Raw genomic sequence first — 27,213 nt, 5'->3', positions numbered from 1 at the left:
GACTTGCTGGGCCTGGGTTTGAGCCAGGGCAGCGCCGAGACCCCTCACTCCAGGGGTCAGAGAGTCCACACTCTGTGCCCCCGGCACACAGGCACGGGCGGGGTCGAGCTGCTGCACAGGCTTCCTGGAGCCCATTTGCTGGTCCTGGGAGCTGGGGCTGCGCTGGGTGCATGTTGGGGACACGAAAGCCCATGGCTTGGCCTGCCGCTTCTGCCCCTCCCTACAGCCACCTGGGGTTCTGGCACCTCCATGGAGGTGTGGCCCGTGTTGGGGGTGAGGGCCCTGTAGTTGCCCCCTCACACCCTGCCCTGGAAGACTCACCCGCCCCCTGGGTGCTGGGATCGTCTCGTGGCCTGTTGGGAGCCCCCTCGGGTCCCACGAGGCCAGACTTGCCTCTTTCTGTCTCGAAAAGCCAAACTTGTGGGCGGCGTCTCCGGAGCGCAGGTGGCCTGCTCCACCCCCTGCCGCCTGGCTGGCGCTTTCTCCACCTATAAGCACGGTTCCCTGCAGGGTCCTGCCAGGCCCCAGCGAGGACCGACTTGGGCCAGTCGCCAGCAGTGTCTGCAGGGGGCGGGGCGGAGGGCAAGGGGCGGAGGGCAAGCGCACCGCGTGCACCGGGCCTCAGAGATGGGGCCCCTGGGCTCCTGGCTCCTGGTGGCACCGGCACCGTGTTGGGACACGTCAGGGAGAGGCAGGGGTCAGCCGGTGCTAAGTCCTGTCCGGGTGCCGCCCAGGCCCCGTCATGCAGTGAGCGGCTGACGCCTGAGTGGGTGCTGGGCCTGTGCTCTCTGTGGTCCAGGCCGCCCAGGCACAGAGAGGTTGAGCTCCGGTCCAGGGTGCACAGCTCCGACGCAGGCACTGAGGCTCACACCCAGGCGCGGCCACACGCTCTTGCTGGGAGCCAGACTCTCCCACTCTGCCCAAGGCGGGTTCCTCAGTGGGGAGAGATGGCCTGTCCCGAGAAGCCACCTCTGGCTTCCTCCCGCGAGCACCTTAGTGACTCGGTAGAGAGCCCCGTCCAGACCCCAGAGCGGGAGCAGGGAAAGGCCACTGCCCCGTGTGCGTGTCCTGAGCCCTCCGCGGGAGCTGGCTCCCCTGGGAACGTGGCGTTGAATGTGGGAGCAGGAGGGGGTGGCACCCCCTCCCCCGCAACCCACAGCAGCGCGGTAGGAAGTGTGGCCGGTGCAGGCTGCCAGGGAGGCAGCACCGCGAATTGCCCGACACTGGTTTGTCCTTGTTCCCCGACAGCCCTCAGGTACCAGGGACAAAGCAGACACCCGGCCCCGTCCCAGACCCACCAACTCCCAGACCTGCTGAATCGCATGCAGACGACACCGTGTAGACGACTCCCTGAGTAGAGCACTTGCTGTGTCAGCGACTTGCTGTGTAGATAACCTCCTGCACAGAGAACTCACTTGCTGAGTAGACCACTTGCTACCCGGACCCAGGATCCTATTTCCGTCCCTGCCTTTCAGCTCTGAGCTCCGCCTGGTGTAGAGCCAGGTGGTCCCTCAGCCAAGTTCATCCTGCTCGCGGCATGGCTACTGCGCACTTCTCTTTCTGCTACATCGGACGCTGCTCGGCTTCGCGGCCCCTGCGTGTCCCCTCCTTGCGGTCGGCAGGGCACTCGTGGGGGAACTGAGCCCCACCGACCCCTCCGTCAGTGTAATGCCTGGAGGTATTTCAAGTTGTTCTATTAAGCAGCACAGGGTGACGCTCTGCGGGTGATGGTGGATGTGGCTCCTGACCCACGTTGTCACCCAGAAGGCAAAGGTGACCGGCCCATCCAGGTCAAGTTACCACAAATCCCTGACCCGGCCTTGACCTCCACAGCCCCTGCGCACGTGCCGGGCCGGCGCCGAGTGAGGACGGGGCCGTGCACAGGGCCCTGCACACGGGTCCTCCACGCCTGGGCGGTGCTGCCACGGCTGCGCGGTGGAGAGGCGTCCCCTGGAGGGAGGTGGGAAGTGCACGGGACAGGGGGTGTCTGATGCTCTGCTCGTGCCTTGAAGGGGCCACCTGAGACCCTCTGCCAGCTGCACAGTCCCTGCTCCTGCAAAGACAAGGAACCGTCTTGTCCAGAGACATCCAGCCTTTTCCCCTGATTTAGCAGGAACGGCTGCCGCTGCTTCCTTCCTCCTCCTCCTCTTCCTCCCCCTTTCCCTGCTCCTCAGTGCTGGCTTCAGTGAGTCCTGAAATGTGTCCTCCATCCTCCCGCCTCGGCACGTGCAGCTTGTCATGGCCGAGCCCAGGTGCGTGTGAGCAGCTGGGGGGGGGGGGGCTCCTGGTGGAACCGCCGGTCACGTGAGTCTGCACCACAGGGAGGAGGGACCACGATCGTGCCACGTGCTGTGGGCTTTTTACTGCTACGCGGATGGTATTAAAAAGGTAAATATATTTTGTAGATATTTCTTTATATATAAGAGATAATATTCATTTATATACGATATATCTATTCCACAAAGTTATTTTTCTCCCCTTCATTTCACCTAAATAACTAATAATCATTTTATAATCAAGGTTTTTCACATAATTTGTGTTCTGTTCACAGCCATGATATAGAGATTAAAATATAAAATGTAATTCAAAGTGCACAAAATTTGAATTAAAAATGTAAATTAAGTAAAATGTAAAAATTAGAAATTGAGTTCACTTATATATGTTTTCAGAAAAGTTTTTCCTTCTCCATTGTTAAAAATCATCTGTTAAAGTAAAAAGGCATGGTACAAAGTAGAATTAACAAATATCAAAATTTTAAATCAAAATTATTTACATACATCTAACGTTTATTTAATTTTAAAACACGTTAGTTACATTGTTATTAAATATTGTTACAAAGACACATCTGATGTCCACCTGTTAATGTTACTGGGCTGAGAATCAGCGTCTCGGCCGCGCACGCCGGGCTGGGCAGATGCAGGTGTGGGAGCAGCGTGGCCAACACTGTCCACAATCCCCAGCTGCGTGTGCCGCTCTAGCGGGTTCCGTGTGGACTAGTGTCTACACCACAGCCTGCGGCCGCCCGGTGGGGCTAGGCGGTGGGTTGTTCTCTCTGCTCTGCCCCAAGGGTGCCCCTGCTCACGTCCTCCCTGGTCCCAGGACGGCTTCTCTCTGGCCCAGCAGCAGCCAGCCCCACGGAACATCCTGGTGTCTGGCACAGCGCAGGGGACACGGGGCAGTGTGGGCGCGCTCCCCGGGGCTGAGCGTGGGTTTTGGGGCTGTAGGTTGTGATGCTCCACAGCTGAGCACCAGATCTTGCATTTGTTCATGACATGTGTGTGGCGTGTGCATGCATTGTGTGTAGTGTGTGTGCCTGTGGTAGGTGTGTTATGTGTGGTGAGTTGTGTCATGTGTGGTGTTTGTGGTGTGCGTGCTGTGTTGTGTGTTATGTTGTGTGTCTTATGCGGTGTGTGTTATTTTGTGTGTTGCGTACTGTGTTGTGCATGTGGTGTGTGTTGTGTGGTGTGTGTGCTGTATTGTGTGTTGCTGTGTGTGTGTTGTGTACTGTGTTGTGCATGTGGTGTGGTGTGTATGTTGTGTGTTGTGCTGTGCGGTGTGTGTGTTTTGCTCACTGGACAGGTATCAAATGGCCACTTCCAGTCCGTCTGGGCGGACTCCTTGTGATGTTTCTTTGACAAACTCCTGTGTGTTCTGTCCTCCCTCCTCTCCCACTGTAGCTTGTGGGACCGCCTTGGTGGTGACTGGACTTTTCTCATCCCTTTCCTCCTGTTTTCAGCTCTTCTTGGTCCTTTCTGGGAGATTTCCTCAGCTTTATCTTCCCAGCTTTCTATTAAAAATTTTATTTCTGCTGTCATGAGCTTTTTCATTCCTTGACTGTTCTTTTGAAAGCATCTTGTTTCGTTTCATGGATGTGCTATTTTCTCTTATGTCTCCAACATTGGATTACATTTCCTCTGACGTTTCCTTCTCGTAGTTTTTGTTCCACGGACACAAGATAACCCTCTGTCCCCCCGGCAGCGTGTGCGTGATGTGGCCCCTGGTGGGGCTGGCTCGTCCCGCGTCCCCAGTGGGACCCTCGCAGGTGGCGGCCACCGGACACCCAGAGGGCGCGAGGGTCGCTAACCCGGGCCCTTTTGCCAGGCGTCTCTGCTACCCTGCTTCCCTGGCCGGCTCAGCCCCGACCCCTCGGAGCGGAGGACTCGCCGGCCCCTCTGGGGATCGTCGCAGCCGGGGGCGCGTTCCTCCCGGTGCCCGGCGGGTCCCTGGAGCGTCTCCGCACACGTCCGGACTCGCAGGCGCCGAGCCCGCCCCCCGTGACGCAGCGCTGTGTGCGAATCCCACGCGCTTTTGGCCACGAGCGCCTTGGGGGGCTCCCCGCAGCCCCGAGGCGGCGGGACCCGGAGCCGGGCAGCTCCGCCCGCGCAGGGGACGCCGCCGCCGACCCTGGCTGCCTGGGGCCTCTACGCAGGGGGCCGTGTCCAGACGCCCCAGGGTGGCAGAAGGGACCCCCGACCACGGGCGGGGCCACGGCCTGGCCTCCGTGGGGCCCACTGCGTCCCAGGCTGCACGTTTTCAGGGGCAGCAACCTGAAAACACGTCCGTGGAAAAAGGACTTTTTTTTTTTTTTTTTAAAGATAAGAACCTACAGTTTGATTTTGCAGATAGTGCACCTGCACGGACAGGAGCTCTTGGGGTCACTTAAGGGTGTGTGGATCGTCTTTTAACTGCTGATGAGGTTAGTCTTCCCAAAGCCCTGACTCGTCGCCCCTTGGAGCAGCGGTGGCCGCCGGGGAGCCGGTGGTGGAGGGAGCGGCCCCCCGGGCCACAGGCTGCGCCCCCGCCCCGTCCGCACCCTCGGGGGCAGCCGCGGGCCCCAAGCTTGTTTCCTGGCCTGTCCGCGAGGGCAGATGGGTGGAGCCGCAGGGGCTGGGGTGATTTTTGTGGCCTCTTCTATGATGCAGTAACTAGGTCAGAAAACGCAAGGACGCATCTGATTAATGAACCAAAGTACAGCACCCCGATTACGCCACTGTGATCAGAAGTGAAGTCACATCGCGCCATCGTGGGTAGCTGGGACGAGCTCTGCTGTCGTCCTCCCCCTGGAGGGATCGCTGCACCCCGGAGCCACTCGGGCCGTCTGGGCGAGGGAAAACGCCGTCCTGGAGCTGGGCTGTCCCCGGGTGACGGGTCCTTTGTGTGGGTGAGCCTGGCTGTGGCGTTTGTCTGGAGGGTGGGGCTGTGTGTCCCTGTAAGGTTTTTTCCGAGAGAAGCTGCTGCTCTTCTGCATTAATACAATAGCCTAATTAATTTTAATATTCGCCTGACGGTGCATCTAAGTCAGTTGGAGGATGTGTCACAGGAGGAAAATACTAATAGGATGTGTGCCAATTTGCAGCCTAAGGAAGGCTGCGCTAAGAGGACTTGAAGAGCTTTGTGTTGGCGCCAACAATGGAGGGGCTGCGCTGCGCGGCTGATTGCTTAGGCGACCCCCGGATAGGCCCGCACGGCCCATTGAAATTCCGATCATTTCCATGTCCTATTCCCACCTATATAATTGTCAACCAGCCCTTATCATTATTTATTATGCAAAATTGAATTTTTTTGAAGCGTGAAGAATGGAGTAATTTCGTATGCAAACAGTTAAAAGTCCCGGGTGCATTCTGATTACATACGTGTTGATAAATTCGCTTATGGTGAGTGACAGCGTGAGTCGCGGGGCTGGCGGGCCGATCTGCGGACGGCGCTGACCAGCGTGATGCGCCGGATGCCAGGATCTCGGGCGGAGCGTGCAGAATGCCAGCGCTGGCCCACGTCTATTAATAACTAAATATGATTGTGTGTAATGAGCAGAGATTTTCGTGGTGATTGAAGTATGATTTTTTTTGGTCTTCCAGATGTTACTGCTTAGAAATTCATGTTGCTCCTTTACTGATAGAGGCACAATGACCTTCCTAAACCTTTGGCTGCTGAGACCCCATCACCCCTCGCACCCGAGTCAGGCTGGGGGCTCAGGTTTCCCCAGACTGGGCTGAGGTTCCGTCCTTTGTCCTGTCTCTTCCTTTCCGTGTCACCACGTCCTTTAGCGTGAGGCTGTGTGTGGGGCTGACGGGCTGATGACGAAGTCCGTGGCACGGGGCGGGGGGCGTGCGCCTCTGCGCGGATGGGGGTCGCAGCCTCACCCCCGTGGTCAGCTTGGCCTTGGTCCAGCACTGGGGACCCGGCTTTTAGGAGTGGGAGGGTCGGGGTTGCCCGGGGTCCCAGTGCCTTGGGAGTGGGGCTGGGGACGTCTATTCCAGACACACCTCAGGAGCCCTCGGGCTCTTGGCTGCCCCAGGACAGAAGAGGAGGTCACAGAGGTCAAGGTGCCCCCTGCTCGAGTCTGTGCGAAGCCCGAGGCCCACAGGGAGGTGTGGGGGCTGCCCAGGGGACCGAGGGCAGTTGGCAGGCGTTACCCAGAGCACCCTTGTGTGTAGGGGGGATTTAGGTGACAGCTGAGGCAGAGATTGGAGCAATCCGCCCACAGGACGAGGACCGCGGAGGCAACGCCAGGAGGGACTGGGTGGAGCCTCCCTGGAGCCTGGTCCCAGCCCGCGGCCTCCAGAGCTGCATGACAGGCAGTTTGCACTGTTTGAAGCCGCCCGGGTTGTGGCCGTGTGTGGTGGCAGGCTTGGGAAACGGACGCAGCCTGACTGGGCTGGTTTGGCAGATGCTTCGTTTGGTGAAACTGTGTTTTTAATGTTTACAAAACCCAGCTTTACTTGAGATATAATTCACATATGTGAATTCACACAGTGTGCAGTTCGGTGGGTTTCAGTGTGTTCACAGAGCCACGCCCATCGCCACAGTCAGCTCTGGACCTTTCATTACCTCAGAGAAGCCCCGTGATTTTGGGGGCCACATCCTGCCCCCTCCCCAGCCCCCGCCTCCCCGGTCCACTCCCTGCCTTGGGTTTGAGAACAGCCTGACATTTCCTAAGAACAGTCACACATGTGGCCTGTTATGTGGGCATCTTTCACTCAGCACGAGGGCTTGGGTTGGTCACGCCGTGGCTCACTCCTCTCACAGCCTAAACGTTCTGTCGCGTGGACACCGCATCTCGCTTGTCTGTGTGTCGATGGTCATTGGGTTGTTTGCTCGTTTTGGCTGCTACAAATAAAGCTGCTGTGAACATCCACGTGCAAGTCTCTGGGTGGACACAGGTGCTCCTTTCTCTTGGGCGAGCGCCCAGGAGTGGACACGCTGGGCACAGTTAAGTCTGTGCTAAGTTGTTTCAGGAACGGCCCGACGGTTTCCAAAGTGGCTGCACCGTTTTACATTCCTCCGGCAGCACAAGGGGTCTGATTTCCGCACATCTCACCAACACTTTTATCTGACGTTTTTGACTCCAGCTATCCTCGTGGTATCTCACTGTGTTTTTTTAAATTCAAAATATTAAGGGGGCACAAATGTTTTTGTTACATGGACATATTGTGTAATGCGGTGCTGAAGTCAGGCTTTCAGGGTTTCTGCCAGGGGACAGTGCCCATCGCGGCCACAGGTAAGGTTTGCCCCTGACCCCCACCCTCCCTCCCTGGCTTCCTTTACGTCTCTGTGTGCCCGTGAGGGGCCCTCGTTTAGCTCCCACTCACTAGTGAGAACACGTGGTGTTTGTTTTCCATTCCTGAGATACTTCACTTAGCATAATGGTTTCTGGTTCCACCCAAGTTGCAGCTGACAACACTATTTCATTCCTTTTTATGGCGGAGTAGAACTCCGTGGCGCATGTATACATGTATCACATTTTCTTTATTCACTCATGAATTGAGGTACATGTAGGTTGATTCCATACCTTTGCAGTTGTGAATTGTGCTGGGATAAACATTCAAGTGCAGGAGTCTTTTTGATAAAATGATTTCTTTTCCTCTAGGTAGATACCCAGTAGTGGGATTGCTGAATCAAATGGTAGGTCTGCTTTCAGCTCTGTGAGGAATCTCCATACTGATTTCTGCAGAGGTCCCACCCCCGGTGTATAAGCCTGTTCCTTTCTCTCTGCATCCACGCCAGCATTTGTGGTTTTTTTGACTTTTTAGTGACAGCCATTTTGACAGGGATAAGGTGGTATCTCATTGTGGTTTTAATTTGCATTTCCCTGATGACTGGTGATATTGGAAATTTTTCTATATGTCATTGGCCATTTGTCTGTCTTCTTTTGAAAAAACTCTGTTCATGTCTTTTGCCCACTTTTTGACGGGGTGGTTTGTTTTTTTCTTGCTGTTTTGCTTGAGTTTTTTGTAGATTCTGGGTATTCCTCCTTTGTCAGATGTGTAGTTTGTGAAGATTTTCTCCCATTCTATATGTCGCCTGCTTGTTGATTATTTCTTTGCTGTGCAGAAGCCTTCTGATTTAATTAAGCCTCATTTATTTATTTTTGGTGCTGCTGTGTTTGCGTTTGGGCACTCAGTTGTAAATTCTTGATGGGCACCTTCCCTGGTGACCAGTGATGGAAGACAGTTTTTCATGTGCTTATTGCCCATTTGAGTATCTTCCTTGGAGGGATACCTGTTCAGATTCACCGGCCATTTTAAAAATTGGATTACCTGTCTTGTTATTATTGAGCTGTAAGAATTCCTCATCTACCCTAGATGCCAGTCCCACGTCAGACACAGGATTTGCAGACATTTCTCCCGTTCCGTGTGCTGTCACCTTCCTGATGGTGTCCTTTGGAGTACATGTAATTTTGATGAAGTCCAATTTATTGGATTTTTTCTTCTGTTGCTTGTATTTTTGGTGTCATATAAGAGAACTCTGTCAAATCTAAGGTCATGAAGATTTACCCCATGTTGTCCTCTAGGGATTTTGTGGTGTTAACTCTTACCTTTAGATCTTTCATTCATTTTGAGTTAATTTTTGTATACAGTGTGAGGTAAGGGTTCAACTTCATGTTTTTTTGCCGTCCAGTTTTTAGCTGTCCAGTTGTACCAGCGTCATTGGTGGAAAAGACTATTCTTTCCCCATCGAATGGTCTTGGCACCCTGGTTGGAAATCCGCTGACCACAGCACATGGGCTCCTGGGCTCTTAATTCCACTCCACTGTCGTGTCGGCACTGCACGGCTGCACTCCTGCTGCTTTGCCGTAAGCTTAGAGGTCAGGACGTGAGTCCTTCTCCTTCATTCTTTTGGATTAGTCAGAGTTCCCAGAGGGACAGAACTGACAGAACATGCCCATCTGGGGGAACTTATTAGGGATCAGCGGCTCACACAGTCACAAAGGTGAAGTCCCACCGCAGGCCGCCTGCAAGCGGGGGATGAGAAGGCTGGTGGCGTGGCTCCCAGGGAAGGCAGGGTGGCGGCTCTGCCCAGGTCCGAAGGCCGTGAAACCAGGGAAGCCAACGGTACAGGCCCCACCCTGCGGTGAAGGGCCGACAGCCCGGGAGGTGGCTGGTGCAAGTCCCAGAGTCCAAAGGCCGAAGAACCTGGGGTCCCACGTCCAAAGGCAGGAGCAGGAAAGGGGGTTCTGCCCCAGGAGAGAAAGCGAAAGAGCAAGTGAGAAAGGAAAGCAAGCCCAGTGCTTCCTTCTCCCGCCTTCTTTGCTCTCTCTGTCCCTGCAGCGATCGGGTGGTCCTGCCCTCGAGGGGCCCCTGGCCCCGAGTCAGTCCCAGAAACTGCCTCACCAGCCTCCTGGGCAGCCCGCAGCCCCGTCAGGTGGACTCCTAATACAACCATCACTTCTGCTCCAGGATTATGTGGTTATTCTGTATCCCTTACTGCTCCTTGTAACGTTCAGACCCAGCTTCTCAATTGCTGTAAAGATGTCACTTGGTCACTTGGGACTCTGGCAGGGAGTGGGTCGAATCCTGTATCTGACACGGGACTGGCGTCCCCTCGCCCTGCCTCACTGTTCTCCAGGGCTCTCTCTCCAGGTACCCTTCTAGGTGACGCCGTCTCCCCCACGCTGTGCCGTGACGGGGCAGGAGCGAGGTCCACCTCGGCCGCGGCCTGACGGTCTGTCACGGAGCCGCGCGTACAGGCGTTTGCCGAGTGGACGGACGACGAATGCCGAGAGCAAAACTGCTAACGCGGCCACTGGAGCCTTCCCGCCCTCAGCTCCTGCACGCGCGAGTTTGCTCACTGGTGGCCTCGCCCTGTCTTCTCCCGGGAACACGAAACAGAATTCCAGAGCTGGGAAGGCCTTTGCCCGTGTCCCTGCGTCCTCCTCTTTTTACCGCTGACAAGTCTGCGTCCCGGAGAGGTTGACCGGCTCGCGCAGCGTGGTGAGGCCCCTCAGCCTCCCCCGGCTGGCTGGATTTCCCTAAAGTCTGCGAAGAAGTTGCAAATCTGGGCTGGGATGTCTCCTTTGCAAACCGTCCTTGGGGTGAGCCTTGCGGAGGACGAGAAGGGGTGACCAGAACTTGCATTTTCAGTGGCTCCTTTTCAGGAGTGAACGGCAGATTTCTTCCCCGTCCTCCTCTGATCGCGTATCCGGGCGACTCAGAAAATCGGGGGTGAAGTTGTTGGCAACTCATGACCTTCATGGGGCTGGGCCGGTTCCCAGCACGCAGCAAGGAATAAATATTTGTTGATTGAATGAATATAATGTTAAGCCTCTGGCTCTCTTAGCTAATCCAGGAATCCCAGGAAATCAGTCTTTGTGAAGTTTTGATCAAAGCAGTCTCAGCTCCTTCCGGGACAGGGACGTATAAACACTGACACGAAAGGGAGGGGAGGGGACGTCTCCGGCGCCCGCAGAGGTCAGCTCGCTGCCTGCTGTGTGCAGGGCCCGGCGACGCCGGAACCGGCAACACCTGCCGTAAAGCAGCTCACGGCCCGGGGGAGGAAAGACCTGCAAACCGTCAGGACACCGTGCGGCGACCGGGTTTCAAAGCAGCCGACGGAGAAGAGGAAAAGCAAGGGCGGACAGGAAGCACCTTAAGTAGCTCCGCAAACCTCTGTCCAGATAAAATACCCCTTAGACTGATGGCAGACTTTCTGTCAAGGGCTTCCGTATACATCGTTCCGTTTGTTGTTGCAACACAATAGATTTGTTCGCGTCTTTGTCATGGTGTCACTTGTTCATTTCATTAGCTCTTCTGTACTGAAGAATGGCGTGTGCACCGCACAACTTCAAGCGGCAGAGGAGGGAAGGGTGAGTTCCCTTCCCGGCTGGACGCTCAGGAATGTCCAGGCTCAGTCGCTGGTGTGGGACCCTTGTGCTCCCGGCGAACAAGCTCGTGGACGTAGAGAGGAGTTGGGACTCACAGAACGGACAACCCGAACCCCAACCCCAACCCTTATCCCAGTAACTTCACACATGCAGAACCAGCAGGGAATGCACAAAACAGACAACTAACTCGCCCCAGGGCCCTCAGCATCGGAGATAAGGAATTGGCACCTGCTGTATAGCAGGAAAGTGCAACGATTGAACCCCTGTCGTCTGTGACCACGTCAAGGCGGAGGAGCCTCAGCCCCGGCGGAGGCAGCGTGGCCCACGCAATCCCAGCCGCCCGGAGTCTGAAGGCCTTGCGGGCAGGGGAGCCTTGCAGTGCGCGGAGCGGCTCCGGGGGCCTCTCAGGCTCGGGGAACACCCGTCAGCTGCCTCGCTAAACCCCGCAACAGCTCCCAGTTGTGTCCAGGAGAAAGTCCCAAACCCACAGCCCGACAGCCAGAGCCTCTACCACTGGTTCAACGCCACGTGCACGCGCAGCCCCCCTGCGGCTGTGACGGGTCCGCCCCACGTGCACGCGCAGCCCCCCTGCGGCTGTGACGGGTCCGCCCCACGTGCACGCGCAGCCCCCCTGTGGCTGTGACGGGTCCGCCCCACGTGCACGCGCAGCCCCCCTGTGGCTGTGACGAGTCCGCCCCACGTGCATGCGCAGCCCCCCCTGCGGCTGTGACGGGTCCGCCCCACGTGCACGCGCAGCCCCCCCTGCGGCTGTGACGGGTCCGCCCCACGTGCATGCGCAGCCCCCCCTGTGGCTGTGACGGGTCCGCCCCACGTGCATGCGCAGCCCCCCCTGCGGCTGTGACGGGTCCGCCCCACGTGCACGCGCAGCCGCCCCACATCCGGGCTCTGCGGGCCCCGGCTCCTCCGTCACCGCGACGGCGGCTCCCGGCGGAGCCTGAGTTCCTGGCGCTGCAGGGACGTGCTTCCTGCGCGGTCCCTGCCTCGGATTCTAGGCACTTGGGGTGACCTGCTTTTTGACCTCTGAAGGGCAGGAGCCTTTACTTTCCGTCTCTGAACTCTCACTTTCCCCGGTGCGGTGCCTGGTTCCAGAAGCGCTCACGTGACCGTGCACGGACCCCTCGCTGCTTGGGAACTTTGTCCCGGCGCCGGTGACGCAGGACCCGCGCCGCAGACGCCCGCAGCACGGTGCGGGTGGGGGCCGTGACCGCCCCGCCCCGCACAGACGCCCCGGGGCGCCGCGGGGGTCGAGGGACGCGGGCGCGGCGTGCGTGGGCGTCTGCGGGCCCTAAGGAAGCCCGGCCCGGGCGGGGGGGGGCTGGGAGCCCCGAGGGCAAGTCTGCCCGAGCCCCTCCCGGCCGCCCTGCCCCCAGCGTGGGGGTGCGGGGGCGGCGGAGCCTCCCGGCCGGGCTAATTGGCCGCATCCGCCACAGCGGCCCCGCCACGCGCCCTCGCCCTCCTGATCTGCTGAACCCGGTGCTTTATCGCACCCGGGGCGTGAGCGACGGGGCGCCAGCGAGTGTTGGCCGCCCCCTCCCTCCTGACCCCCGACCCCGGCGAGACCCCTCAGCTTCTCCCGCGGAGTCTGGCCCGGGGTTGAGGCCGGAGCCGGCCCCGGCCCCCGCGGCTCTCCCGGCCTGGAGGCGCCGGCGCTGCGCCCTGGGGCTCCCCTGCTCCGCGTTCACCTCGGCCGAAGCTCTTTGTGCTGCTGGAAAAACCGAAAGGCGAGAGGGGCGGGGGAGACCCCTCATCGGCCGCGTTTGCGGAATTGACTCGCATCTCCTCGACTGTGGCGCCGCCTGATGAGTCCGGAGCAGCGATCACGCCAGACCCGGCAGCCGCAGCCCCCGGCGGGGAAACGCAAAGCCAGCTGCTTCCCGGCCCCGGCCGGCGGGTCTGGCGAGGACAGGCACGAAACGGGCGACAGAACACGGTGCACGGAACGAGCGACCACTCGGCCGGGCCGGCTGGGAACGGCCTTCAGAATTCGGTGGGGGGAAGCTTTCGGCGGGACAAAGTGCGGCGGCTTCATTGCGCGGCGCTTACCGCCGGCACGGAGCAGGGACGGGTGACAGGGACGCATGCGTCACCGCCTGCGAGCGGCGGGAGGAGGCGCTGAACTCAGGCCTCGCGCGGGGCGGGGCAGGTGCGCTTGGAGACGCAGCCGGAGTGTGCGGTGCCCTCGTTTCTGCTTTCGTCTAACGGAAGAGAACGTTTGTCCGGTGGGACGTGAGATTTCCCACTTCCTGGGAGAGTGGAGCTGTAGCCCCTCTGAAGTGGCGGAGTTGCCCCCGCACAGACACGAGGCCCCGCGGCGCGGGCGTGAGCAGGTGAGGTGCACCTGTGCTCCCGCAAAGCAAAGACTCAGGACCGAGCCTGCGGCGCGCGTCCCAGCCGACCTAGAGCACCTCCGGCTGCTCAAACCGGCCTCGCAGCCTTTGCTGCTGGTCCTGTCTAGAATGGAGGGATTTGGATAAACACGCGGGTCCCGCGTACAGGGCACGAGGTGGCCGCACTCTGCTTCCGCGTCCGGCAGTGATGTGGCCGATCCCACGGCCGGGAGGGGCGTCCGGGCCTCGGCCAGCAGCGGGGCAGCCCCGAGCCCGCTTCTGAGCCAGCCACCCCGGCTGGAATTGCTGATGTGGTTGGATTTGGCTTTATCTTTGTTGCTTGTTTTCTATTTGTCTCTTCTGTTTTTGTTCTTCCATTCCTCCTTTCCTGCCTTCATTAGAGTTAGTTTAATATTTTTTAGAATTCCATTTTAATTTACGCATTGACTTTTTTTTTTTTTTTTGAGACAGAGTCTCACTCTGTTGCCCAGGTTAGAGTAAGTGCGGTGGCGTCAGCCTAGCTCACAGCAACCTCAAACTCCTGGGCTCCAGCCATCCTCCTGCCTCAGCCTCCCGAGTAGCTGGGACTACAGGCATGCGCCACCATGCCTAGCTAATTTTTTCTATATATTTTTAGCTGTCCTGATAATTTCTTTCTATTTTTAGTGGAGACGGGGTCTCGCTCTTGCTCAGGCCAGTCTCGAACTCCTGAGCTTGAGCAATCCTCCTGCCTTGGCCTCCCAGAGTGCTAGGATTACAGGCGTGAGCCACCGCGCCCGGCCTACACATTGACTTTTTATCTATCTTTTTATCTTTGCATTTTTTTCAGTGGTTGCTCCAGGAATTCCAGTCGACACTCTTTCACTTTCGACAGTCTCCTTAGGGGTCAATATTTTAATACTTCATGTAAAATGTGTAAACAGTGCAAGAAAATAGTTCCTCCTCCACATACTTTACAAACTTCACAAGACAATGTTTTCATTTTTGCTTTGATCAGTATCTTCAAGAAATTAGGAAGAAAACCACTCTTTGTATTTATCCAGCTATTTGCTATTTCTGGTGCCTTTCATTCTTCCCAAAGGTTCAAGTTTCCATCTGGTATCAGTTCACCGTAGCCTCAAAGCTTTCTTGTAATGCAGATCTGTTGGCAATAACTTAGCTTTCTTTTCTCTGAAAATGTTTTGACTTTGCATTTATCTTGAAAAATATTTCTACTGGCTGAGAAGTTTGGGTAACATTTTTTTTTCTTTTAGCTTGGTCAGGTTGTGGTTCTACATGTTCTGGCGTCCTTGGTTTCTGATGTGAGACCAGCAGTTATTTGAATTAGTGCTTCTCTCTGCGCAAGGTGCCATTTTCACTTGCTCTGTTCAAGATTTTTTGGCATTTTTTTTTTTTTTTTGGTATTTATTGTGGTTGGGGATTGTTGAGTTTCTTGAAGCTGTAAAATTTAGTCTTTCATTAAATTTGGCCATTTTTGAACTCTTGTATCTTCGAATATTTTTGCCCCAATGTCACTCCTCTTTTTATGGGACTCAGGTTCTGCGTGTGTTTACCCTTTTGACGTGGTGTTCAAGTTTGTTAGTTATCTACTGCTGTGTAACAAGCGACCCCAAACTCGGTGGATTAAAACACTAATAATAATTTACCTCTCCAAGGTTTCTGTGGACCAGAGAGTTACACGGCACGGTGAGGACAGCTCGTCCCTCTCCGTGGGGTCTGGCACTTCAGCCGGGAGACCGAGGCTGCAGGGGGATTGTCGGAGCCACCGTCACCACCCGACGGGCAGTTGGGGGGCTGTGGGCTGAGGGCTGCTGGCAGAGCAGCCACGTGTGGCTTTCCGTGTGGCCTGGACCACTCACAGTGTCATGACTGCATTTGAAGAGCAAGCTTGGGGGGCAGAAGTCATGCTGTGGGGTCGTCCAGTGATACTTCTGCTGCCCCTCAGTTGAAAAGGTTGGAGAGATCCGCCAGCAGCTGCCCGGCTGCAAACCCTGATTCTGTGATTTCTGTTTGTTTGTTGTTTGGCCTGGTCGATCTAAAACCGCACACTCTGTCTCCTAGGTGACAGCTCAACTCTCAGTTCAGCTTTTTAAGTCCTCAGCTGGGACATGTTGCGTCTGCCTTGGGTGCGTGTGTTTCAGGAGGTGCCGAGGTTTGGGCAGAGCCTGTGGGCTCCGTCTCTCTGTCTTGTACAGTTGCTGCCCCACCTTCCAGGGGCTGCCTTTGCCCTGAGCTCCGGCATCTGGCGCTGCAGCAAAGAGCAGCTTCCGGCGCAGTTTCCACGGCCCCACAGCACCAACTGAAATCGTGAAAATGAGCAGCTCATTTTGAGCTGCCTCTTAGGAGCTGCCTTTTTAGCAAATTTCAAGTGTACAAAACGGTATTGTTAGTTAACTATAGTCACCGTGCTGCACATTCGGTCTCTAGGACCTATTTATTCTGTAGCTTTGTGCCTTCAACCGATTTCTTCCCAATTTAGCCACCCCAGCTCCTGGCAACCCCATCCTGCTCTGTGCTCCATGAGTTCGAGTATCTTAGAGTCTACCCTTAAGTGAGATCATGCAGTGTCCTTCCTCTGCGATGGGCTTATTTCACTCAGCACGATGTGCCTCAGGGTCACCCATGTAGCTGCAAATGGCAGCGTTTCCTCCCCTCCCCTTCCTCCCCCTCCCCGTCCGCCACCTCCTCTTCCTCTTGCAGGTGCTTGTCATGGTTTCCTTTAGACGACTGTACTGCTCCACCGTGTGCACGGACCATGTTTTCTTCACTCATTCCTTCGTCAGGGACACTTGGGCTGCGCCCGTGCCCAGGCTGTGGCGGATCACGCTGCAGGGAACACGGGAGGCAGACGTCTCTCTGAGAGTCTGATTTCATCTCCTTTGGGCGTATGCCAGAGGGGAGACTGCCGGATCACACGGTAGTTCTATTTTTAATTTTTTGAATCTCCAAACTATTTTCCATGTTGGCTATACTAATTCACATCGCCACTGACAGTGTACAAAGGTTCCCTTTTCTCCTGTGTCCCTGTTTTGTGCAAATGTGCAGACTTCACCCCCACGGGGGGGGGGGCTGCAGTCCCTGCACAGAAATGGCCTGTCCATCCTGTGAGGTGTGGTGGCTTCGCCCCTCCAGGGACGGGAACTGTCTATCTCGAGCCTGTGCATGCTGGCCTTCTCTACGAGAGCTGGCAACACAACACAGAAAGTTCAATTTCATCCCTGTGGAAATATGACAAGTAATTGTTTTTACTAATCAAGCAGATTACTTATCATATGGCAGGAGTTAAAAATTACTCAGTCTAAAAATGTCTGGTGAACAAGGGCTTAATTTTAGCAAATAATTCTAAATTGAGTGCTTACGAAAGGCAACTTTTTGTTCCCCAAATCAAAAAGATAACCTCCCCCTTTTAGATAAAAAGGGAAATAGCTTATGTGAGTCGCTATTTCCAGAGCTGACCGCTTGGTGGTGGCGCAGTCACTAGAGACACCCGCTGCGTGTTTCCTGGGCCCTGGCAGCCGCGGGGGCTGGGACGAGGCTCTGGGCCTTTTGTCCTCAGAGCCTGGGGGCGACTGGGCTGCGGGGGGAGGGGAGGGCAGCGCAGTGGGGGGACCAGGGGACATTAGGGAGCCCCAGGGTCCCCATGGTGCAGGGCTGATGGTGACTTCTGGGGAGAAAACAAGGGATGTCATTTGTGTGTGAGAGACAGAGACAGAGACAGAGAGACAGTTACAGAAGAACGGCGAGAGCGAGCAGAACCGTCAGAAGCTACGGGCGGATTTGGCAGAGACACCTCCGTGCAGCGGCGCAGCCTTGGTGCTGTTCCTACAGCGGCTGTTGAGGGCGCCGCTGGGGTCCCGGATGCTGCCCTGAGTGGTCTGTCCCGGGAGGCTCTGACCACCGACGTCTAGAACCGCGTCCCAGACGCCCCCACCAGGCCCGGGCTAAGGCTGTGGATGAACCCTTGAGGTCAGCACAGGACAGCCCCCCACCCCGGACAGGCCCCCCCCCCAGGACAGGCCCCCCCCCCCAGGACAGCCCCCCCAGGACAGGCCCCTGCCCCAAGGACAGGCCCCCCCCCCAGGACAGCCCCCCCACCCCCGGACAGGCCCCCAAGGAGAGTTCGCACTTCACAGCTCTGTCCGCGACTCTCACTGGGCCCGTCCCGAGCCCCCGTCTGGCCTCACTGGGAGCCCAGCCCAGCTCTCCGGAGTCAGATCCGCCGCCCTCCGGGGCCTGGGCTGGTGCGAGAACCGCTGGGCTCCGGCTTCTGGATCGGTTCTTCTCATCTGTGGATGAGGCGCCTCGGGCAGGAGGAAGAGCGGCCTGTGCAGCCAACAGCGGGGCAGGGGCGGGGCAGGGGTAGGGCATGGCAGTGGCGGGCATGGGCGGGGCGTGGGCGGGGCATGGGCGGGGCAGAGGCGGGGCAGGGGTAGGGCATGGCAGTGGCGGGCATGGGCGGGGCATGGGCGGGGCAGAGGCGGGGCAGGGGTAGGGCATGGCAGTGGCGGGCATGGGCGGGGCGTGGGCGGGGCGTGGGTGGGGCAGGGCAGGGGCAGGCATGGCAGTGGCGGGCATGGGCGGGGCATGGGCGGGGCATGGGTGGGGCAGGGGTAGGGCAGGGCAGGGGCAGGCATGGCAGTGGCGGGCATGGGCGGGGCAGAGGCGGGGCAGGGGTAGGGCATGGCAGTGGCGGGCATGGGCGGGGCATGGGCGGGGCAGGGCAGGGGCAGGCATGGCAGTGGCGGGCATGGGCGGGGCATGGGCGGGGCAGAGGCGGGGCAGGGGCAGGCATGGCAGTGGCAGGCATGGGCGGGGCATGGGCGGGGCAGGGGCAGGCATGGCAGTGGCGGGCATGGGCGGGGCAGAGGCGGGGCAGGGGTAGGGCAGGGCAGGGGCAGCCATGGCAGTGGCGGGCATGGGCGGGGCATGGGCGGGGCAGGGGTAGGGCAGGGCAGGGGCAGGCATGGCAGTGGCGGGCATGGGCGGGGCATGGGTGGGGCAGAGGCGGGGCAGGGGTAGGGCAGGGGCAGCCATGGCAGTGGCGGGCATGGGCGGGGCATGGGCGGGGCATGGGTGGGGCAGAGGCGGGGCAGGGGTAGGGCAGGGCAGGGGCAGGCATGGCAGTGGCGGGCATGGGCGGGGCAGGGGCAGGCCCTGCAGGAGGGGATGGCCCCTGGGGCTCAGGCCAAGTTACACCTGGGTCTGCACCGAGAGGTTGGCGCACCTGCTCCAGCCCAGGGCGGTGGCCACAGTTCTCACCTGCTGGGACTCAGGGTCGCCGAGCCCTATGGCCCCCTCAGAGGCCCTTCGATCTGTCCCCCCACCCCCTTGAGCCCCCTGCTCCCCAGCCCCGGCCCTGTGGGGTCCAAGGCCTATTCCGGCTTTAGTCTTTGCTCTGGGTTTATTTCCTAACGTGGTCAGAACCTGAGTGGACAAAAGGGCGGGTACCTGTTGGGGGCTTCCCCAGAGAGCCCAGCAGGCAGGAGGGGGAGGAGGGGAGGGGGGAGGGGCTGTCATTTCTGAAGGGGTCGCCCTGCTGAGATGAGTGTAAGTTGCAAAGTTTCTCCGGCACCCGCTGCTCCTCCCTGAGTCGGGAGGAAGGTGGCCTGGGCTGTGCAGGTTGTGGGAGGTGGCAGGGGAGTGTCACCTGGCAGGGGCTTGGTGGGGCAGCCACTGCTCCTCCTGCCAGGTCAGCCTGTCCGTCTGCACCCGATGCTGCGCTGTGGGCCTCGGGCTGGGGAGCTGCAGCCACAGCGGCCCCGTCTCTGTGGGGCTCGTGGGCGGGGGGCTGTTGGTGGCCCGAGCACACGGGAGAAATGGCCGCACGGGGGCCGTCGCTGGTGAGTCTCCACCTCGTGGGGCCAGGCCGGTTCCAGCCCCAGAACAGCCTCTAACCTTCGTGTAACCTGAGGAACTCGGTGCCCTTGTGTCCCCGTTTCACAGGTCGGGAGACACAGTGGAGTAGACGCCGTGTGGCCTGTCCCGGGCGGGAGGTGTGGCTTGACCTGGCCACGGCCACAGAGGCCACGGCCCCCCGCGAGCAGTTCCCACACCTCGGAGTCGGTGGCTTATCTCCCCGTGCAAGTCAGCAGGAGAAGACAGAGTCCAGTCGCCAGGCGGCGAGGTTGTTAGGAGGCTGGTCTGACGCGAGTGCCGCGACACGGGCGCGTCTGTCGGGAGAAGCATTTCCAGCAATTTGATAAATTAAACAAGTTGTTACTGTATCGTAATTACAATTATGTCAGGAAATACAGTAGCGATGGGAGCGTATGTTCAAAAAGATGCTTTTCAATTAGGAGTTGGACCACTTCAGATTCCACAGTTCAAGTCATGCCGAGCCTCAGAGCCACGCCCCCCCCAACTCCGGCACCGCACGTCTGCCCGGGGACGCGGGTGCCACTGGGCAGGGGCCGCCCAGCTGGGGCGTCACAGCTCAGCTGGTGATAAATGTGCATCAGAACCAACAGATCCGGTGCCTGGGGTGGGGGGGTCCGGCCGTGGGGAGCAGCAGCGGAGCCGGGTTGGGGGCTCAGGGAGGAAGCGACTTCGCGTCCCACCCGGAGGACACCAAGATCTGGGGACAGGCTCTGAGCAGTTGGAACAGCCGGAAATGGGGCCGGGTTGGGGGCTCAGGCAGGAAACGGGGTTCCCGGGGTGGGGCAGGCACTTGGGGTGCAGTGCAGCCAGGAGCAGAGTGCGGTGGGGGGGCTCCCTCCGGGTGCATCTCTGGCTCCCTGGTGGGTAGCAGAGGACCAGCCCTCCCCCAGCCACGGCCCCGTGTGGCCCCTCAGGGCTCCCTGGCCCCAGCCGCCCTCTCAGGACCAGCCCCCATGAGCGGTGCCCGGCGCCCTCACAATGCCCGACAGCGGCAGCCTGAGTGGCACCGGGCTGCTCCGAGTGTCAGAGGTGCCATGCAGCCCTCTGGGGCCAGTGTTACAGCCAGGGTGGGCAGCTCCCCCAGGGAAGGTCCCCCGAGAGTGCACCGAGCCCCCTCGCAGCCCCTGGGGCAGCCCACGCTCTGGGAACCTCGGCTGCCTGAAATGGCTGGAGACCCCGGCAGCTGTTTACTTGGGAGGGGTCTGCGGCGGGGTGGGGGCTCTGGCCGCTCCAAGGAGATGCCGCTTCTTCCTGCCACTGTCACCGTGAGCGTCATCCCACTTTCCAGGCACCAAGACGGGAAGGAAGGTCCCTGCGGCCACTCAGCTGCTCACTTGTGGCCTTTGAGCAGACCTCTGCCAGCCGAGCCGTGTCGAGGCGTGCTGGGGTGTGTGTGCGTCATTGTGCACACACGTGTGCATGTGCCAAGGCATGTGCATGCATGCATGTGTACGTATATTTGCACTCATGCACACATGTACATGTACCTATATGGGCATGCAGGCACGCGTGTGCACACGTGTGGGTGGGAAGCAGAGCGCCGCAGGAGCCCACCTGGAGCTGCTGCAGGTTTTCCTCCGCAGGCCACACCTGCTCTGGGGGAGGCGCCTCAGGGGAGTGAAGAACCTATTTCCGGGGACGGCTGATCCCCGGGGGCTTCAGAAAGAACCTGCGGGCCCGAGGACGGCACCCGGCACCCGGGAGCTGGGCTGGAGCCAGGGTGGGAGGAGGGAGGGACGTGGACGGAGTCTGCAGGGGAGACCGCGGGGTCCGGGGTTAACTGCCGCTGCCTGGGACGAGTCTCCCTTGCTTTGGGCTGAAATTGTGCTCAGGAGGCGTCATTCCTCTAGGCGGCCTCGGCCTCGAGTCAGGGCGTCAGGGCAGGCAGCGCTGTGCACCCCTGCGGGGCCCCGACCACGCGGCTCCTCACCCCGCCTTGCTGCTCCAGATCCTGCAGAGGTCGGGGCTCCAGGGTGGCAGGAGTCTCCAGGGGTCCCGAAGACGCCAGGGTGAGGAGCAGGTGATTGGGGGGCCAGACAGAGAGGAAGCAGGGCCCAGGGCGGGCAGGGTGAGCAGGGATCCTCCAAGGCCGGGCAGGGTCTGCAGGGACCCCTGAGCCCCCTGGAGGGGCTGGTAGGTGTGAGGAGGCCCTGCTGCAGCCACTGCCCATCCCACTGTCCTGTGGGTGCCCCGGGGTCGGGGTGTGGTCAGGTTGCAGCCACTGAGGCGCGGCCCAAGAGTGGGCAGACACAGCCGCGGAGAGAGCTGGGGCGAGGTCCCTGGCACAGCCAGATCCTGTCTAAATCTGTCTACCTGTGAGCTTTTCTGGTGACATCAGCTTGGCCTGAAATAAACATGTAAAAACAAACCCTGGAGCATTGCCTCCCAGGGCACTGCCATGCTGGCTGTGCTGTGGCCTGGCTCCCTCCCAGGGGAGGCCACAGCCCCTGGGTTCTGGGCTCCAGGCGGGGCTGGGGGTGGGGCTGGCTGGTCACAGCTTCCAGGGCTGAGAATGAGCCAGCTCAGGCCTGACAGCACGTGCATAGCCCGGGGCCCAGGTCTGTGGCCGTGAAGCTCCGGTGGGGGCGTGTGACTGAGGACAGTTCACGGAGAGGGACTCAGCTACGAGCCACTGGCCACAGACACTGCCAGCCATGGGGAACCAATGCCTTGGCCCCAACGAGGGGCCGTGCGGGGCTCTCAGCACCCGACAGGTGGCCAAGGCGGGTCGGCAACTGCTGACGTCCCTTCATTAGCGTCCACATTTAACAGGGGACTTCTAACCCTGAGGCAGCAGGGGGACATCAGTAGGCTCACTTTTTAAACGGGGAGAGAGAGACAGGGAGGATGGGGTGGGGGAGGGAGGCTGCAGGTGCACAAAGACCGACCCTTAAAGTGGAAAGAAGGGAGGGGAGAGAAGCCTGCAAACTATTCATCCGACGAGGAACTAATATCGAGAACATGCAAAGAGCTCCAACTCCACAGCAGAAAACAAATCAATTAAAAAATGTGCAAAGATTTGAGTGGACGTTTCTCAAAAGAAGACACAGGAATGGCTGAGCATGTGAAAAAATGCTCAGCGTCACTAATCACCAGGGACACACAAACTTAGAACCACAGTGAGAAATCCTCTTTCCTCAGAACCGCTTTTCTCAAAAAGACAGAAAATAACAGATTCTGGCCAGGTGTGGAGACAAGCGAATCGCTGCACACGGCTGGTGGGATGTAAACTGGCGCAGGCGTGAGGGAAAACAGTGCGAGTTCTCAGAAAACTGAAAATGGAGCCATCGCACAACCCGGCCGTCCGCGCCCAGGTCCATCTGCAGGGAGGAGGCCGCGGCGTGTTGCAGAGACACGTGCGCAGCCCGGTCCCGTGCTCTGTCCACAGACACGGGTCAACCTGCGTGCCCACCGGCCCGAGCAAGGGCGAGACCTGTCTCTACTGAAAATAGAAAGAAATTAGCTGGACAACTAAAAATATAGAAAAAATTAGCCGGGCATGGGGGCACATGCCTGTAGTCCCAGCTACTCGGGAGGCTGAGGCAGGAGGATCCCTTGAGCCCAGGAGTTGGAGGTTGCTGTGAGTGAGGCTGACACACGGCACTCTAGCCCAGGGGACAGAGGGAGACTGTCTAAAAAAAACAAAAACAAAAACAAAAACAAAAAAAACCCCAAACCAAAAAAACCCTGCGTGCCCACCAGCAGGCAAACGGGTGGAGAAAATGTGGATTTGCACCGTGGACAACAGCCAGCCTTTCCGGAGAAGGAAAATCTGTCATTTGTGTAGCACGGACCCACCTGGGGGAGGTGGAGGGAGCTGTCCCGGCACTGGCAGGTGTCACAGGTGCTCACGCACGCGTGGGCACTAAGAAGGCTGGTCCAGGTGCAGGGTTACCAGAGGCAGCCCGGGGGGCCTGCGGCGTGGGGAGGGGAGAAGTCCGGGCGGGTGCAAAGCCACAGCAGATGGGGGGCGTGTCCAGTGCCGCGCGCGGGGCGTGGCCAAAGCCCGCAGCAATCCCATGTCTCCTTACACACAGCCGGGGACAGGGTTTGAATGTTCCCGACATAAAGAAGTGGTGTGTGAGGTGACGGACATGCTGATCACCCTGATCTGGTCACTATTCACGGTACACGTGTGTCCAAACATCACCTCGTGTCCCATGCCACGGATGTGCACAATCACCGTGTGTCCATTTAAACCGCAGACGTGTGGAGAGGGAGGCCTCGGCAGGGCGACAGAGGAGGCCCAGCCGCTGCGCATCCTCCCTGTGGGCGGGAGACCCAGGCTCGTCCCCAGCAGAGCCGAGCCCTCTGCCGCCCTCCGGAGGCGTGTGCTGACCTCCGGCTCCCAGCACTGACGGGCCACTGCGTCCGGGGGTGTCCCGCTGCCACCTTCCCCCCACAGCTGTGTGGAGACCAGCGCGCACTCGGCCATGCGGGGGTGAGCCCACTGTCGGCACCAGAAGGGTTCTGTGGCAGCACAAGGCTGGGGGGGGGGACGCCGTGGACAGGACCCCATGGACCTCCCGCCTGGCCCTCCCGTGTGGCAGCGTCCTCGCGGGACGGACACCCCGCCTGGCCGGGCCGGGCCGATCCGGCCAAACGCTCCTCCCGGGACCCCGGGCACCCCGGCGGGAGAGACTGAGACGGCACCATGGAGAAACCACCCCGTGTCCAGGAAAACCCACCCTGCTCGATTCATCAACCACACTCGACTACAAAAAGCAAATTACCTAAACCATCTGGTTTGTCTAATAAACGGAGCAACGAAAATGGCTCAGACCAATTTCTAAACAAATACCAAATAAAATGAAAGCCATTGTTTAGGAACAAAGGTATAATCAAATTCTAATTTTCTATTCCAATAAACATCTTTGAATTAATGTCTATTCCACTAATTAGGAAGGCTTTTTTATTAGTGTTCTCCTTGATTAATAAAGCACAAAACACAGATCACACAGTACCGCTGTCGTCTCCCGGGAGGGCGCCGGGTGGCCCCGCGCACGGGTACAAGCAGGAGCCGGGGAGGCCGGGAGGAGACGGGACACAGTGGGGGGGGGCTAGACAGTATCACGTTACATTCGTAAGGAAAAACGAGCTTCCCGGGCCGTCCTATCCCGTCACACAGCCCAGCAAAACACACCGACAGCGTCAACTTCAATCTGGGGTCTCCGCAGGAACCGCCCCCACCGGTCACAATAGCTGCCGCTTTGACCTCTTTGGGGGTTTGGGGAGAAACTGACCTGCAGCTTTTGCCCCGGCGATTCCCAGGCGGCGTCTTCCCGCCACCCAGCAGCGGCCACGCACCCTCCTGCTCCGGGGCAGGTGTGCGGGATCCCGGCCTCGTCTCCCGGGGCAGGTGTGCGGGGTCACGGCCTCGTCTCCCGGGGCAGGTGTGCGGGATCCCGGTCTCGTCTCCCGGGGCAGGTGTGCGGGATCACGGCCTCCTGCTCCGGGGCAGGTGTGCGGGACGGCAGCCACGGGGCGAGCAGACTCGGGGAGCCCCGGCGGCCAGCAGGGCTCTGTGGCTCCCCGAGCTTCCAGCATGCGGGACCCTGGGGTTTCGGGCGCGGGGGAGGCTTTGCCGCAGGAGCCGAGCTGGGGAGCAGCCCCGCCCGCGTCAGTCTGCGGCCGACGGTGGGGGGGGCAGAGCGAGACCCCTGAGGGGCCGGATTCGAAGTCGCCCGCCGGACCTCGCCTCGCAGGAGGGCACAGAACACGGGGACAGGCGGCATCTCCAACGAGACTCGGCCACCACTGCCTGTGCGCGTGCGCGCATGCACAGGTGCACGCACGCACACGTGCACGCACACGGGGGTGTTTTCAAGGAGCAGCCGAGCACGTTCCAACGTCCTGAGAACACAGATGTGCGGTGTCACCAGTGTTCACCAGATGAACGTCCCGCGTTTCTCACAGCGTCACAGCACACAGACCTTGCGTAAGAGCCCACGTGACCGCGGCTGCAGCAGAATCACGGTCTTAAGCAACGTAAAACGCGTCACTGAACTGCCTGAAGGCGCGTCCGCGGCGCCGCAATGGCGACCCCACGGCAAGGCCGTCACCCGAGCCGGCGCGGGGGAGGCGGTCGGCCATCCCGGCGTCTCCCCGACCGAGCCCGGCGCTCCCGGGGCGCACGTGGCCCCAGCGGGGCCCGCCCACGCACCCGCCAGGCCCGGCCAAGCTGTGCGGCTCCTGACCTGCCCGCGACCTCCTCGTCCCCTCCCCGTTAGCCTGTTCCCTGCGGCCTCCGGGAACTTTCTGGCTAATCTCGCGCCCCTGGAGGCCGGGACCACGTCTCCCTCTGTGCCCTCGGGACGGCCGGGCCAGAGTCCACTTGGCGCCGGGCGGCGGCGGCAGGACGCCCCCTGGTGGCCGGGGGGGCGTGTCTCAACGCTGCGGATGGGGGGGCACATCCGGGTCCCGCGCGCCCACCGGGAGGAAGGGTCGTTTTGGTCCCGAGCATTTCAAGCAAGTCCCTGCTGCCCAGTCGGGCCTGGAGCTGGACGCCGGTTCTGACCTCGACACGCGTGGACAGGTCGCCAGGCTGCTACCCGGGGCACCTGGCCCCGAGGACAGATTCCGAGAGGACTTGGCACTGGCTCCCACGGACGACACGGCCGAGAAGACACGGAAGGAGACCCCTGGGGCAGTCACGTGACGCGGTGAGCCGCGCGGCAGAGCCCCCTGGCCCGTGTCCCCGTGTGTCCTCCAGCTCTGTCCTGTGCTGCTCCTGGGGAACCCAGACGCCGCGTGCTTGACGTCAGCTTCTGTCACGTGAACACGCATCCCCAACCGTGGAGTAACCCTTCCCTTTTGCTTCCATTTCTAGAAGTTTTGTTTTTCAAATCCATTTTTTTGGGTTAAATGCTGTTATTCTTCTAATAAGCCATTTACAGATTTAAAACTGACTTCATTGCCCTCTTGTGCCATATTATCTGCCTCTCTTCACACGTCAGACGACTCTCCTTGTCCGTTTCCTCGTGGGCTTCGGAATTGTGTATCAGGAGCTCGTGGGCACCGGGTGGCATTTGTTGGCAGCAGGTCCACACCGCGTGGCCGTGAGCCTCTGCCGGCAAATCACAGGACCCCGCGTGCCCTTCATTTCAGAGCCCTGGTTGTTCGACCCTCGCCGGGACACGGAGCCCTGAAGCCTCGCACGGGGGCTCCGCGAGGACGTGTCCAGAGCTCCAGCCCCACAGGCCCGGTGCCAGCCGCCCCCACACGGCCTTGGGCTCCCTTGTGGGACAAGCACCCGGCGAGTTTCCTCTCTTTAGAGCTCAGCTGTGTGTTAAGAAGATCATCTATGGGAGTCGGGGGGTCCTCGGCCCCCAGAGGTTCACACCGGCTCAATCTGGGATTCCAGGTCCCAGGTCCCGGCAGGGTGGATGTAAGAGGAGCTGGATGCTCGGTCACTGTCCCCACTGCACTTCTGTGAATGATGGAGCCAGACTTATGAGACCAAACTCAGTTTGCAACAAATCAGTCTCACTTTGATGGTCTTTGGTAGACATGGGGACTGCGCTGGAAAGAAAATACGTTTTTGAAGAAAACAGCTGTGCACCCGTGTTAGATTCTAGCCTGTTCTGTTCAGTTGAGGTTTCAGTGTCTCCCTGAAATCGGGACTGGGTCTTGAATTCTTCTAGTTTCTCTCGACACCTGGCTACAGCTCCCCAAAACCAGATTTCCAGTTTTCCTTCCACCTTCCAACTTGGAATCCTAACTCTTTTCCGGAAGCCCCGTGCGTGGAAGCTGCAGGACTCAACGTGTGCTCGGGAGAAGCTGCGGCAGCCGCTGGCGCGTGGACAAGCCTCGTGGCCTCCGAACTGCACACGAGGAAACCGCCAGGTCACCGCTGCCCGCCTCACCCAGCCCCGAAGTGAGGCAGCA

This window comes from Lemur catta, chromosome 11, assembly GCF_020740605.2.
Source record: "Lemur catta isolate mLemCat1 chromosome 11, mLemCat1.pri, whole genome shotgun sequence".
In the NCBI taxonomy this organism is placed as follows: domain Eukaryota; kingdom Metazoa; phylum Chordata; class Mammalia; order Primates; family Lemuridae; genus Lemur; species Lemur catta.
This window is presented reverse-complemented; position numbering follows the sequence as displayed.